The following is a 14,191-nucleotide window of genomic DNA, read 5'->3' as shown; positions in this document are numbered from 1 at the left end:
TCTACTACATATGTGGTTCTAATTTGCTTTCTTTTGTTTTACGCCTATATCTGTTTGCGTAAATTTTAATTTTAAAATGGGAAACAGAAAGCATCAAGAGAGGGAGCTCTTTCCATTCCTTTGTCTTTTGTATGGATTTCTTTAAGTTCTCCTAACCAGTCTCGTGCTTTCAATCTGGCTTCCCTCTAATCCAATAACTACACTGCAATCCTGATGATCTCTCAACCTTATATATCTAAATAAGGACTGGCTCTGCTATTATAGTTTCAATGGATCCACATATCCCTGGGGATTAAGTCCACACCCAAGGCCTTGCCTTGTTTATTCCTAAAACTTTATATTTCTCTAACTGCATTCTCCCTTTTAATATATATATTAATTTTGGAGAGGAAGGGAGAGAGAGATGTAAATAGAAACATCAATAATGATAGAGAATCATTGATTGACTGGGGATCGAGTCTACAACCTGGGCATATGTCCTGACCAGGAATCGAACTGTGACCTCCTGGTTCATAGGTCAATGCTCAACCACTGAATTATGCCCAGCCAGGCCACTCTTCCTTCTTTGACCTCACTCCATACTCATTGAATTCATTGCAGTTCATGTACTTAATAAAAAAAAGTATTAAGTCTATACTTCAAAGCTCTAGAAATCAGTAGTAAATTAACAGGCCAAATACGTTCTTGAAGTTACTTAGAAATCAAATTCTGATCAGGGAGACAAACAATAAACAAATAAGTTAGGAAAATAAATAACCAAATAAACAAATAACTCTGTTTCTTATATCAAAAAAATTGTATGACGACAATTCAGAGGCTAAGGGTTTTGGGGTGACAAGATGGGCTTGCCTTTGGCTGGTTTACTCAAACAATATAGATTCACATACATTGAACATTCTGAACTACTATAGAAACAATATATATTGATGGTGGTAATGATGATGATGACAATATCAATGATAAAATATGCTTTCTAGAAAAGGAGTCCACATCTTAACTTCTGGATAATGGAAGTTCATTCTGCTAAAAGTTGTGACAGCTTTGGCAACTATATGCAAATATATATATTTTGTGTATATATATATATACACACACACACACACACAATAGAGTTCCGGTGCACAAAAATTTGTGCACTTGTGGGTGCGGGGGTCCCTCAGGCCAACCTGTGCCCTCTCACCATCTGGGACTACTCAGGGGATGTCCCCCTGCTGGCTTAGGCCCACTCCCCGTGGGATCAGGTCTAAGCTGGCAGTCAGATATCCCTCTGACAGCCCGGGTGCCCTCGGGGGATGTCCACTTGCCAGCGGGGACCAGGCCTAAGCTGCAGTCTGACATCCTTAGTGCTGCTGAGGAGGCTGGAGAGGCTCCCGCCACAACTGGTGTGCTGGCAGCCATCAGCCTGCCTTGTGGCTGAGCAGAGCTCCCCTGTGGGAGTGCATTGACCACCAGGGAGAAGCTCCTGCATTGAGCATCTGCCCCCTGGTGGTCAGTGTGTCACAGTGACCAGTCATCCTCAGTCGTTCTGCTGTTAGGGTCAATTTGCATATTACCCTTTTATTATATAGGCTAGAGACCTGGTGCACTGGTGAGGGCCAGCTGGCTTGCCCTGAAGGGTGTCCCGGATCAGGGTGGGGATCCCCACTGGGGTGCCTGGCCAGCCTGGGTGAGGGGCTGAGGGCTGTTTTCAGGCTGGCCACACCCCCTTAAGGGTGGGGGTCCCTATGGGGGTGCCTAGCCAGCCTAAGTGAGGGGCTGAGGGCCATTTTTGGGCTGGCCACGGCCTCAGGCTTGAAGCAGGTATTTGGGATTTATTTAACTTCTATAATTGAAACTTTGTAACCTTGAGCAGAGCTCAGGGCTGGCCAGGGCAGGCGGGAAGCTTGGCTTCCTCCATCACCAGGGGCAACCAAGCTTCCTGCTCACTCCAGCTCCATGGCAGCCACCATCTTTGTGACGGGATGACAGAGTGAGGGTGTGATGGTTAATTTGCATATTACTCTTTTATTAGATAGGATATATATGACTGAGTAACTATGTGTATGTATCTGTTTGTTTTTACTCTGAGGTCCTTATCTTTCATCAATATTTTTAATAGTTCGGAACAAAAAAAAGTTAAAAATTCTGCTGTGTGGGGAAAATCATTATTATGAAATGTTACACTTGCATGCTAGTGTGAGATTTAAGTTGGGATGATATTTTATTTAAGAAGTAATTTTTTTACCCTTTGTTACCTTAATTGGAATATAGATAAAATCACTCCTGTACTATACATCTCAAAAAGAATTCCACCAGGTTAAATGCTCTGAGATATCCCTACAGGAAATATTCTAGTATAAACACAAAATGGCATAATATTGATTTCGATTAAAATCAGGGTGGTCATTGAAATATTGGAATCAGAATATAAAGCATAAATCACATAAAATACATAAAAGGAGAAGTAGAATGAGGTCACATAAATCTTGTCCAAAGTGCTTTGCATGTAAAAATATTCCATTAAGAAAAGAATATTTGAGTGATATATTGATGTAACTAAGGACTATGAAATAATTTCCCAGGAAAACACTGACTGCTTAAATGATATTATGCAATACACTATCTGGTCTAAATTGGAACCTTCCTTCAATTTTGAATGCTGTCTACCAAAATGGATCACAGGAGCAGAAGCCAAGCAGTATAGTATCTTCTAAATGAATAATTTCCCCACTAACACTTCCTGAGGAAAAGATTTTTCATCCTAATTTAATATTTAAGAAGAGTTCTTTTTTTAAACCTCTTAAGTGTTTCCTATTTTGATATAATCTTTTTCACTTTGCTATTGAAGGATAACTAGTTTACTAATGAATTAGAATTGTTTTAGAAAGACTTTATATTATGTTGTAATTTTTAGTTTTGATGATTCAAACTTTCCACTCATGCAGTAAACATGTTATTAAGAGCCTGTTCTGCACTAAGTCTTGTGCTGCATTTTAAAATAAAATATGATTAAGGCATAAATCCTCTTTTCATGTAGCCTGTGTCCAATGAAAAAGAAAATCAGAGAGTACACTCAAGTGAGGAAGTTACCACCAGAGCCATATGTTAAGCACTAGAGTATTAGTATTGATATACTTTTAGTAAATGGCAGAACTAGTGTTTTGTAGCATTAGTTGCATTGCTAAAGTATTAATGTGGCAGATAGCTCAAAATGGCCACAGTATCATGTCTAGTCCCACATGTGCTTCTAGATCCTTGCCACTCCTACAGTTTGAGAACTACCTCCCACTTTCTCACACCTTTTATCTAAATTAAATTTTTGTTTCAATAATTTATGAAGCATGTGTCTTTTTGAGGAAAGATATTTATTTTAATCACAATAAAATGAAGTTTTATTATATATTAGTTTCATTATATATTAGCTGACATGTAAGAATGTATATTTAGCTCTTCTTTTTATGTTACTTCTGCTCCAATTCATGTTGTTTCTGGATGAATAAGTGCAGTAAAACGATATATTCTTTTCATCAAGACAGTATATTGTTACACATGGGTGGATAGAGAGCTTGTCAATCTATGATATAAGCATTCAAGAACTTAAGATTTTTAAGTGATTTTTCAATCTACCATCTGCTTTAAGTTGATCATTACAGAAAATGCCAAATCTTTTATAAAAATAATTACTAATTCAAGAAACAAATTGTATTTTGGTACAGACCTTTTGGAAGAGTATCACATGCAAACAATATCACACAATAACCCTACTCTGATATATAATTCAACAGAATTAGAGATGTGTATGTGAAGATTTCTTTGTAGCCTTATCTATTATGACACAGAAATGACTTGAATAAAAATTAAGAATTGATTCAGTAAATTACAGACTTACTAGTAAAAGATGATAAAATGTGGTCCTAAAAAACAATTATGAAGAACCTATAGAAACATGTACCTATAACAATAGCTAATATTAAGTGAGGGCTTAGTATGTACCAGTCTCTATTTTAAGTATTTTAAAAAATATTATTCCATTCGATCCTCAAAACATCCTCATGAGGTAGGTAATGTTGTTTTGCACATTATAAAGAAAAGGCACAGAGATATAAATAATTTGGCCAGTACCGAAGAGCTAGATGGTGGCAGGGCAAGGATTTGAAGCCAGAGTGTTCTTAACAATGCTATATACTATGCTAAGCTATGTAAGTTTGGTTTAAACTGTTACACACACACACACACACACACACACACACACACACACACACTCACGGGTAAGAATCCTATCTAATAAAGAGGGAATATGCTAATTCACCCTCATGATGTCACCGCCCACAGCCAATAAGGAGGGAATATGCTAATTGACTGCCATGCCCTCAAAGATGGTGGCGCCCACAGCCACAAGATGGTGGCACCCCGTCCCCTCAGCCCCTCAGCCCCCCAGGGCCATCTGAGGCTCAGGTAACCAGGGCCGGCCAAGGCTTGTGCTGCGGGCAGTGGCAGCAGCAGAGGTGTGATGGGGCATCGCCTTCCCCTGATCACTGGGTTGCCTCCTTCCCCAGTGAGAGGGGGCAGGCTGGGCTGAGGGACCCCCCACCTCCAGTGCATGAATTTTCATGCATTGGGCCTCTAGTTGAAAGATAATAAAAGTATTTTTAAATGATTATTTTAGGGTAGTGAGAATATGAATACTTTTATCATTTTTCTAAATTGCCTGTAATGAGTTAAATGACTTTTAAATAGAGAGAAGAAAACTAAATTTAAAAAACTTAATAGCTAAAAATAAAAAGCAAACATAGTTTCATTCAACAAAGACAAGTTATTGCATAGGATGTGAATTCCCAAAACCCACTCTGAGCCATTACTTAAGCTACATCTGTCAAATTTCCATTATTTATGAGACCATGCAGAAATATTATTGATAAAGCTGTGTGTTCTTTTCCTGTTATGAATTTTCAGGCCATGTAACATATGGTGCATCTCTTATAAAGTTTAATCTGAATTAGTTAATGTTTCCACCCCAGTCCCTCCATCACAAGAAATGTTGTAAATGTATTTCCACTATTTAAACTTAAGACTAGATCCATATACTTCTTATACTCGAATGCTAAACAATGCTGTCCATTGGGAGCTGGAGAGAACCAAATCCACATTACTTTCCAAAAGTATATTATATAGAATTCTAACTATTTGAAAGAGTCCTCTTTCTACTAATAGAAAATCTAATGTCCTTTTATAACAAGGAAGTTAAAGATGTCTTAAATCACTGTGGATTTTGTTTTTATTTCAAATTAACTGCCACTTTGATAATAGTCTTTCTAATTTGGTAATAATATATATATATATATATATATATATATATATATATATATATATATATATATATATATATATTAGTCAGGATAGACTAGAACAGTGGTTAGCAAACTGCGGCTCGCGAGCCACATGTGGCTTTTTGGTCCCTTGAGTGTGGCTCATCCACAAAATACCACTTGCAGGCGCGCACGTACAGTGCTATTTAAACTTCATGGCCCATGCACAGAAGTCGGTTTTCGGCCTGAGCGAGCCTGTTTTGAAGAAGTGGGGGGTGTCAGTCGGTCGGGCGAAGACGGGAGATGTGGCACAGGTGGGCCACGGGATACGCAGTGCAGGGGAGGTGCGTGATTCAATCAGGAGTTGAGTGAGACTGGCTACAAGACGAGTGTGGATGGGAGAGTTGGAAGGGGTCGACCTCAGCGAATGTATCTCAATCAGATTGAGGACATTTTTAGCAAAGGCCAGTTTAGGAGTACCCTAATTAAGTTAATAACAATGTACCTAACTATATAGTTTAAGTTTAAAAAATTTGGCTCTCAAAAGAAATTTCAATCGTTGTACTGTTGATATTTGGCTCTGCTGACTAATGAGTTTGCTGACCACTGGACTAGAATTATGTTGTGGTAACAAAATAATCTCAAAATACCAGTGGCTTGGACTTTCCCTTTAGACAAGATAGAATTGCGGGAACCTTATTTATCATTTCTCCCCCAAGCTGAAACAACCAAAAGCATGTGACAAATGGTACGAAGTACTTTCAAAACAATCCTATATAATAAAGAGCTAATATGCTAATTAGACCAGAGGGTGGAATGAACTTCCAGAATGACCAGTAGGCAGGGGGCAGGGCCACAAGGCAGCTGGAGTTTGAGGCAGCCAGTGCTGCAGAGCCGAGGCAACTGGGGCTGCAAGGGCCGAACTCTTTGCATAAATTTGATGCATCAGGGCACTAGTGTATAAAAGATAGTTAAGGACAGTAATCCCTGGTAAATGGGCAAAAATTCAAGCAGGGATATGGAATCTAAAAATGAACAAACTCTAAATTCTAGACATAGAAACTATAATTTCTGAAATGAAAAATATATTGTATGAGATTAATAGCAGTTAGACATTGCAGAAGAATAGGTTAGTAAATTCAAGACCCAGAATAGAAACAATCCACAATGAACCCAATTGAGAAAAAAAGTTTAAAAAATGAACAGAGTATCAGTGAGCAGTGGGGCAACTGCAAGCTGTAGGATATATATGGAATTGGAGTCCCTAAGTGGGGAATAAGGACAAAATAATTGAAGAAATGGGCAATTTTTCCCCAAATTTGTTGAAAAAATAAATCCAAGACTCAAGAAGCTTACTGCGAGAAACATGATGAAAACTACAGTAAGGCACATCACCATCAAATTGTAAAGAACAGGTTTTGTACAAAACCATATTTTTTAAGAGAAAATTTTAAGAGCAGCCTGAGTAAAATGATATATACAAAGGAACAAAGATAAAGATGACAGGCAGTGTCACATTGGGGAAAAAAATTCAAGCAAGAAGATATGGAGCGACATCTTTAAAATATTGAAAGAAGCCCTGGCCGAGTGCTCACTGTGTTTGAGTATCATCCCATACACCAAAAGGTTCAGGTTCAATTCCCAGTCAGGACATATACCTAGACTACAGATTAGATCCCCAATTGAGGCATGTATGGGAAGCCCATCGATGTTCCTCTCCCTCTGTCCCTCTCTCCCTCTCTGTCTATTCTTCTCTCTCAAAAATCAATTAAACAACAACAGAACATATCCTTGGTGAGGATTAAAAATATTAAGAAAAGAAAATCTGCCAATCTAGAAATATATTATTTAGAAAAAATACCTTTCAGACATGAAGGCAAAATAAACACTTTTATTTTTCCCCAAAATATATTTCTTTATTGATTTCAGAGAGGAAGGGAGAAGGAGAGAGATATAGAAACATCAATGATGAGAGAGAATCACTGATTGGTTGCCCCCTGCATGCCCCCACTGGAAATTGAGCCCGCAACCCAGGCATGTGCCCTTGGCTGGAATCGAACCTGGGACTCTTCAGTCCACAGGCTAATGCTCTATCCACTGAGCAAACACTTTTAAAGAAATATTAAAGGAAGTCCTTCAATGGAAGAAAAATGATAACAGATGGAAATAAGAATCTATATATTAGAACAAAAGACAATGTAAATTGTGGTTACATGGAAAAGTATACACTTTTTTCTTATTTAAATATTTTACAAGTTAATCATTTAAAAATAATAGCAATGTAGCATAGGGTTTATAACAAATGTAAAACACATGACAACAATAATGTATGATAACAATGAAAAGGTTGAGCAGGGAGAAATAGAATATCCTATATAATAAAAGGCTAATATGCAAATTGTCCCCTGAGGAGTTTGACTGACCAGGAGTTCGAATGCTCACTATGACATGCGCTGACCACCAGGGGGCAGCACGAAATGAAGGAAGACACCAGCTGGCAGCCTGCAGCTGTGGGGAAGGAAGGATCTAATCAGCCCTGATTGCCAGCAGGCCTAGGGACCCTAACCATGCACAAATTTCATGCACTGTGCCTCTAGTACCACTATAAAGTTCTTATTCTATTTATACAGTGGTATAATATACCTTAAAAGCAGACTTTGATGTTCAAGATGTTTACTCTAACCCTGGCTGGTGTGGATCACTTGGTTGGAGCACTGTCTTGTACACTGCAGGGTCGTGGGTTCTATTCCTGGTTGGGGCATTAGCTGGGTTGCAGGTTTGGTCCCTGGTTGAGGTGTGTATGGGAGATAGCCAGTCAATGCTTCTCTCACATAAGTCTCTCTCTCTCTCTCTCTCTCTCTCTCTCTCTCTCTCTCTCTCTCTCTCTTTCTCTCTCCCTCCAGTAAAATATATCCTTGGATAAGGATAAATAAAAAGGATGTATACTATATACTCTAGATCAACCATTTAAATAATAATAAAAGAACTCAAAGAGGTATAGCTAATAAGTTACTCAAGGAGATAAGATGGAATAACAAAAACCACCCAATAAAAAACACCAAAGGAAGATAGAAAAAATTAAATTAAATTAAAAGAAACAAAGGATAGATAAGCAAGTGATAGACCTAACTTGAATCATCAAAATGTCATGAAATATAAATGCACTACATGCCACAATTAAAAGAGTTGTCATATGGGAGTAAAAAAAGCAAGATCCAACTTTCAGCATCTATAAGAAACTCACTTAAAATGTAAACACATACAGCAATTAAAAGAAGAACAGAGAAAGACATATCATGTTGACAGTAACCAAATGAAAGCTGGAGTGACTATATTAATATCTAACAATGCAAATTTCATTATAAACAATACTGCTAGGGATAACGAAGATCATTTTGTAATTATTCCTGGGTCAGTACATCAGAGGTTCATAATAATCCTAAATGTTCATGTACCTAATGATAGGACTTCAAGAATTGAATTGCAGAAATGAGACAGATCCATAATTACAGTCAGAGATTTCAGTAACCCTCTCTCAATAATTGCTGGAACAAGTAGATTAAAAAATCAGTAAGCTGATAAATGACTGAAAGAATTCTATCAACCAGCTAAAATTTATGAAGCAGCAACAACTGCAGAATGCATAGGGAATCTTTATCAATATAGACTGTGTTCTGGGCCATCAAATAAGTCTCAATAAATTTGAAAGAGTTCAAGTCATGCAAAGTGTGTTCTCTAACGAAAATGTAATTAAATTAGAAAACAATAGTATAAGAATCTCTGGAGTACCCTTAAAAACTTGGAAACTAAATGACATATTTAACCCATGGATCAAAGGAAAAAAATTAGAAAGCATTTGACCTGAATAAAAATTAAAACACACTACCAAACTATATGCCACTGAATCAAACTTAGGGGAAGATTTATTACACTAACTAAACACCTATGTCAGAAAAGAAGAAAAATCTCAAATCAATGATCTCAGCTTCTCCTGTAAGAAACTAGAGAAAGATGAAATTAAACTTATAGTAAGCAAAAGAAAAAAACAGTACACAAGAGTACAAATCAATTAAGTAGAAAATTTAAAACAGGTAAAAAAATCAATAGAAACAAAATATTGTTTGTAGAGAAGACCAAAAAGATAAATTAACCTCTAGCTAGACTTAACAGGAAAGAGAGAAGATAAAAATGAACCATTCTCAGGAGCGAAAGGTATTACATCACCACAGATTCTACAGATACTGAAATGATAAGATAATATTATTAAAATGTTCATGCCAATGGATCAAATAAATTATCTATACTAATAAAAGAGTAGTATGCTAATTAGACTGGACGTCTTCCGGATGCTCATCCAGACTTTCTTCCAGACAAAGCTGCAGTGGCTACCTGAGGCTCAGGCAAGCTGCAGATAGTGGCGGCCACCTCCCAGGGCCGGCCCAAGGCTCAGGCAACAAGAGCCAGCCAAGGCTTGCATGGCTGGCAGTGGCAGCAGCAGAGGTGTGATGGGGGCATCACCCTCCTCTGATGGGCCAGTCGCCTCCAGCAGAGGGAGGCCAGACTGTGGCTTAGGCCCGCTTCCCGTGGGGAGCGGGCCTAAGCTGTCAGTAGGACATCCCCTGAGGACTCCCAGACTTTGAGAGGGGGTAGGCCAGGCTGAAGGACACTCCCTCCCCACCCCAGTGCACAAATTTTCATGCCCAGACCTCTAGTATGAAATAAACATATTTGTTGAAAGATAAAATGTACCAACAAAATTCCAGTGACTTAACATAGCCAGAGTTTCCTTCCTATTCATACTATATGTCCTTTGCAGATTAGTGGGGACTTTGCTCCACTCCTTCACTCAAGCACTCAGGCTACTGAAGCTCTGCGATTAAGACACTAAGAACTCCAAGTCTGCTGCAGCAAAACAAGAGCAAGACTGAAAAATCAAATGTGGGTTTCCATAGGCTTCGACTCAAGTGACACACAGAACCCTTTTGAGAGTTAATTAGCCAGAACTACTCCCATAGATCTTAACTATTAGGGGGCTGAAAATTGCATGGTGAGCATACATTTCTCTGCCATAGACTGACAATAATATATCCTATGTTGTTATTGAAAGCTTTTTTTTTTTCCTTTTGGAAAAAATGCAGACTGACAGTTCTAGATATATCAACTGTATTTCCACATTTCTGCATATGTTATCTAACTTTTGATACCTACAACACTGCTTTTAAAGCAGTTTCACCTTGGAAATAAATGTTTTAATCCTAATACAGTGTTCCCACACCATACATTCCACATTTGTGTTTAAGAGTTTGGTTGTTTAAGACCTGCAATAACTTTGCAATAATTAGCAAAATATACTCCAACACTAAAGTTTAGTTTGAAAGGGTATTTTTTTCTCCTATGCAGTACATCATTGCCATGTTGTAGGGTATTATGAAGATTTAAAAATAACAGTGTGCGTCTTACTTGCAATGAACTCTTGTGGAGTATGGTAGTACAATATTGATAACTATTGTTACACATTTCTGTTTCTAATAGAGTTCCTGCCAGTCATTAGATGGAAAATACCTGGCCATCATTACTGCCTCTACTCATCATTATTCCTCTTACTATTCCAGGCCTTTTAAATGGGGTACTAATGAGAAAATAACTATAATAATAAAAGCATAATATGCTAATTAGATTGCATGCCCTTCCAGACGAAGCTTAGGGAAGCCTGGGTCCCAGGTGCCTGCTGGTGGCCAGGGAGAAGCCTGGGTCCCAGGTGTCAAAGGGAAGCTGGTGCCAGCAGCCAGGGAAAGGGAGGCTTACTCTTGCACAAATTTCATGCATCAGGCCTCTAGTTAGAATATATTTAAGGATAAATAATTTTTCATGAAGACCAGTTACAAAAGTATGCAGGCTTCGAATTACACTTTATAGCATTGTGGTTCCAGAAGTCTTAAAAGCAAACTTATACCTTTTAAAGGATCTGGAGAAAGAAGTATTTCCAATTACTCTCCTTATAAAGGTCTCATAATAGGCCAAAATATTACAGACAGGGCAAGACTGTTGTTTTAATAGGGCCTTAATGATTTTAACTACAAAAAGAAATGTAAAAAAACAATCAAACAAACAAACAAACAAAAAAACCCAGTGGTCATACATCTAATACTATCAGGCATCACAGCAGAAAATCTGAGGAAATATATGTGTTATATCATTATTGACTTATCCTTAAAAAATATTTTTAAAAATTCACACTCACTGCCTATCATAGATAGTTTTATATAAAGTGAAATATTCTAAAACTCAAGAATTAGTAAACATAGATAAAGTTATACAGTAAATACTGAAGATTAAATTTCGACAGAATAAAATTTAAAAAAACAAAGATAAGTTAAGCCAGGCTAGTGTTGCTCAGTGGTTGAGTGCTGACCCATGCACCAGGAGGTCACTGGTTCGATTACCAATCAGGGCACATGCCCAGGTTCCAGGCTCAATCCCCAGTGGGGCCACCCAGCCTCTGAGGGTAAGAGCCTCAGAAAGGTTAATCTGAGGAGCAGTTCCCCTGAGGCCACCTTACCCAGAGCATTCGCCTGCCTCTCCAAGGTGCCCACGTGCAGGACATGGAAGGATGCTGACACTTCTCTCTTGTTAATATTCTCTCTCTCTCTCTCTCTCTCTCTCTCTCTCTCTCTCTCTCCTCTGTCTTGCTATTTCTCTCTCTCTCTTTCTCTTTCTTTCTCTTTCTCTCAACCCCTCACTCTCTCTAAAACCAATAAAAACATATTTAAAAACAGTAAAAATATAATAAAATTGCATAGCCATTAGAAGGAGATTATTTTCAGGAATCTTGAAGAATTTTGATTTTACCTCAAACTAGAATACATAAAGCTTCAAGGTATTTAAAATTCTCAGTAGCTGAAATTTCAGTTGCAGATGAAAGAATACAATTTTTTAATCCAATCTCCTTCCTTGAAATTTACCAGAATTAACAGAAAATGAAAATTATGGAAACACTATCCTCAATGAAAAAAGAAGATAGCTGCAACTCAAGTATTAATTGTGACTTAAATACTGTCAAGGCTAAAACAAAATAAAAGAAGAAGCTGAGAAAGTTGACACACAACTTCTTTTGTTTATTTTATTTTATTTGTTTAAAATCCTCACTCAAGGACATGCTTAGAGAGAGGGAGGGAGAGAGAGAGAGAGAGAGAGAGAGAGAGAGAGAGAGAGAGAGAGAAAGAGAGAAAGACTTCAATAGGTGCCTTCTGTTGTGCCCTGACTGGGACTGGGGATCAAACCCACAACCCAGGCGTGACCAGGAATCAAACTGGAAACCTTTTAATGCATAAGATGAGGGCTGGAGGGGGTTGATGGGGGAAGAAGGGGAACATATGTAATACTTTCAACAATAAAGATTTAAAAAAAAAAAACATTTAAGATATGCAAGATTTCAAATGTTTACCTCCAAACTCTCTTTGCTCAAAATGTGCTCCATGTAGACAAGAAGATGAGATTTGGGAAATAGGACCAAAATCATAGGACATAGAAGAAAGGGGTCACATCCAACCAAAAGTGGCAAGGTTGCTCCAGCCTTAGAGAGAAGCCAGTTGACTGGCTCAGGAGGACAGAAGGCTCCTTAGAAGCAACTTCTTTGTGAGGAAACAACTGACCTACCCCATTACTTAAAGCATTGTGACATGTGGGAAATAATGCTAAGTTAAGAAAGAATTAGCAATACTAACATAGAAAAGCAAGGAAACTACTAATTTGTGAAAAAATCTGTATGAGATAGAAATTTAATCATGGCTGAACTCCAAAAATGTTTGTACTCCTATTATTATAAGCACAGACCATTGATTTAATAAAAATGATGATATAACCACAAAGAGTGAATGTGAGGAGTAAACATGTGTGTCAGAGCTGGTATAAATGGGCTAAATCCTCGTAGACCATGATAAGTAGGTAGATACCGTACACTTCTTAAATCAATCATGAAACAGCAGAAACATCATGTATGGATTCAGCGAAAAGGCTGATGATGAGCCTGGACTCTATTTAAATGCAGAACTAAGCCTAAATAACTTGGGGGGAAATGGCTATATTAGAATAAGTTATTAGTAAGTAACAAAATTCAGGAGCTGGGAAAGAGGAAGCTATAAGAAAGTGTGCTAATTTCAAATGTTTCCTATTAAGGAAAATATAGGGATGGCCTTAAAAAGAGAAACAAGTATTTAAAAAATGTCAATTCCTAATGTTTTGCATTTTCCTCTTATCCATTAAAATTCTAGAAAGGAATATCTGTTATCTTTTTTGAACTCTGTGTAAAGTTCAGAAAAAAATTTCAACTCCAAAAATTATTTTGCTTTTTAAAAATTTAGAATAAGTAAAATGTAATTGTTTGTAATAAAACATAGTGTAATAACACTTTGTTTTTAATCTATCTACCTATCTTTCTATCTAACATCCATCCATCCATCCATCCATCCATCCATCCATCCATCATGTCTGCCTAAGTACATTAAGCAATATGTAGATCAAGTTTCACCAGTTGTTAATAATTTTTATGAGTGGTGAGACTTGGAATTATTTTTTACTCTTGTCTTTGTACTTTTTGTATTGATTAAACTTATAAAAATAACAATGGCATTAGTATTAAAATATCTTTAATTTTAAAATTGAAGAGATCTCTTTTCATGAATTTTAGTGCCTGAAAGTGGAATGATATCATTCCCTTTTAATCATGTTTGTATATTGAATCCCTCATTATATGGGTGTAGTTCTCCATAATTAAACCACTCATGTCATATTGCTCATTTCCTCACTATTTTTTTCCATGTAAACATTATTGTTACTTTTTTATTCTTATGAGTCAGAAATTGTGCTTCATTTACACTATTATTTATAATTCTCTGTGTATTGCACAT

General features: G+C 37.3%; 1 protein-coding gene across 4 annotated transcripts in view; it reads right to left on the bottom strand.

The window, feature by feature from the left end:
* PTCHD4 (patched domain containing 4) overlaps positions 1–14,191 on the bottom strand; it is a gene marked incomplete at its 5' end in the record, with an annotated part of 169,410 nt that overhangs the window by 67,952 nt on the left and 87,267 nt on the right. The window lies entirely within an intron of this gene.

This window comes from Myotis nattereri (assembly GCF_964212035.1).
Source record: "Myotis nattereri genome assembly, chromosome: 6".
NCBI classification, from domain to species: domain Eukaryota; kingdom Metazoa; phylum Chordata; class Mammalia; order Chiroptera; family Vespertilionidae; genus Myotis; species Myotis nattereri.
The sequence above is the reverse complement of the archived record's forward strand: the minus strand, read 5'-3'. Positions and strand labels throughout refer to the sequence as shown.